Here is a 2,105-nt window from a genome sequence, read left to right on the forward strand (position 1 = left end):
ACTGTAAGTGTAAAAGTGCTTTTTAGTTAATACTTAATAGTTAAAATGTTTGCTTTAAGAAGCCAGTTAGTAACACTTCCAAGATTTGAATCAAATTTAAAAAATTCTGCAAAGTACACAGAAAGCAAGAGTTAGTAACAATATATATTATTGTTTGACCAAGCTGTCCTCAGAGTAAGCTAGTTATTACACAATATAAAAATGACAGCCTCCTATTCAAATTTATTTACTCTAGATGTATATAGCAGGGTGGGAGTTGGAGTGCTCGGTTGGCTGTTTCCCATGCTGGGACTACTCGTGTGGGCACTTGGTTCACTGCTTGGACCTCCCACTGGGCTGTAGTTCCTCTGACTGTGACGGCTGAGGTTCAGGGCTGGTAGGAAGAGGAACTCTACGGGATACTTGCCAACACTACAAAAACTACTGCCTGGGTAGAGGGCTGCTGCATCAGAGAAAGGCTTCTTCTTGGTGCAGGGAACTACATCAGGGGGTGTGAGGTTTTGGTTTTCAAGTGGCAAACTGGACAATTGTCCTGCTAGAGTTGAGAGCTGGTTTAATGGGTTGTCAACCATGAGTTCTTGGGGGTCTCTTGGCAGGCCCCCTGTTGGTGTGGGTTTTGCCATACTTTCATAGAAGTCACTCTGGATGTTTGGGATTTCATAGGTAAAATCATTAAGGTAGTCTGGCTCCTGAACCACTGTGGAAGGTGGGCTTAAGTTGATTAGTGCTCTTCTGCTATAGCTCAGATTGCTAATTTTCTTCTGTAAACCCCTGCACATTCTCTTGCTGCTTAAGGAAGACCTAGTACCTTTAAACTAATACCATTTTAGATTTGTGCTTTTGATGATGGGACAGGATGCTTCAGTCACTGCAGCAAAAGGAACACAATCCACATTTGTGTGGTTTTTCTCCTATATGGGAACACATATGGGCTTCCAGATGACGATCATAGGCAGATGCAAATGGGCATAAGTGACATCACTGAAGTTTCTCACCTGTGTGGATTTAAATGTGTTCAGTGAGCCAGGTGGTGCCTTTGCTGGCATAGTTGCAGTATCAACACTTGAGCTTTCCATCAAAGGTCCTTTCAAACCCATTTACTAACATTCCTGAGTTTTCATCCAAGGAAACTTCAACAGATGGGGGATTGATTCCATTTTGATTACCATCTGTTCCAGCTCCCTGAAGAGCCTCTGCTTCTTTGTCCCCACTAACTGATCCAGAAATCATGTTGACATGATGAGTCTGCTGAGTCAGGAATTCCTGAAAATCTTTCATGAAGTCCAAAGGCTCTGGTTTCTTTTCACTCATCTTTGTTTTTGAGATACTTATATGGAGGTTACAGTTCGTTATACCTTTTCACCCCAAATCAATTCCCCCATTCTCTTGCCACTCCAACATTGATGAAATGTAGAGTAATTTAAATTTACTCTGGAGACACACCAAGGGACTCCAGAAGGCCATGGAGGGAATTTCAACTAAACTGAAAAGCCATACAAAGTTCACCTGACAGCCACACTGAGTAACCCTCACCACCTTGTTCAACGCTGCTGCTGTTATCATCAGTGTCTTTGTCACTGCTGCCGTCCTGTTTGTGTGTCTCCAGTTCCCTTACTTTCATATTCTTAACTTGGGAAACTATGGGAATTATAGTCTGTAGAGGCAATATAAAGTAGAAAGTGATTGCAATGTATATGTGTTTGGTTAATATTGCTCTCAGCTGCAAAGATAAAGCCAGTATTTTTCAGTCAGCTCAACAGCACCCTGAGTTTTTTGTAAAAAGTGCTGAGGCTTGATTTCCCCAGTTGTTAGTATATATACATATCTGTGATATTGTAGATGACTATGAAATGTTATTCTCTTGCCCCAGAGTCATGCCAGTTGATATTAGCAATCTATTACAGTGAAAATCTCAATGTAACATCTTAAGATCTTCCAGAACATCAAGGTCTTCATTTAGATGAGTCATTTCAGTTCAGTTGCTCAGTCGTGTCCGACTCTTTGCAACCCCATGAATCGCAGCATGCCAGGCCTCCCTGTCCATCACCAACTCCCGGAGTTCACTAAGACTCATGTCTATTGAGTCAGTGATGCCATCCAGCCAT

At 42.0% G+C, this 2,105-nt stretch overlaps 1 protein-coding gene and 1 pseudogene across 1 annotated transcript in view; one reads left to right on the top strand and one right to left on the bottom strand.

Moving 5' to 3' along the window:
* Positions 1-2,105, top strand: part of KIF4A (kinesin family member 4A) — a 134,023-nt gene that overhangs the window by 4,118 nt on the left and 127,800 nt on the right. The gene's annotated exons all lie outside the window — the stretch shown is intronic.
* On the bottom strand, positions 213-1,311 carry LOC104982678 (annotated as a pseudogene).

Source organism: Bison bison, unplaced genomic scaffold, assembly GCF_000754665.1.
Source record: "Bison bison bison isolate TAMUID 2011002044 unplaced genomic scaffold, Bison_UMD1.0 scf7180017864537, whole genome shotgun sequence".
Classification (NCBI taxonomy): domain Eukaryota; kingdom Metazoa; phylum Chordata; class Mammalia; order Artiodactyla; family Bovidae; genus Bison; species Bison bison.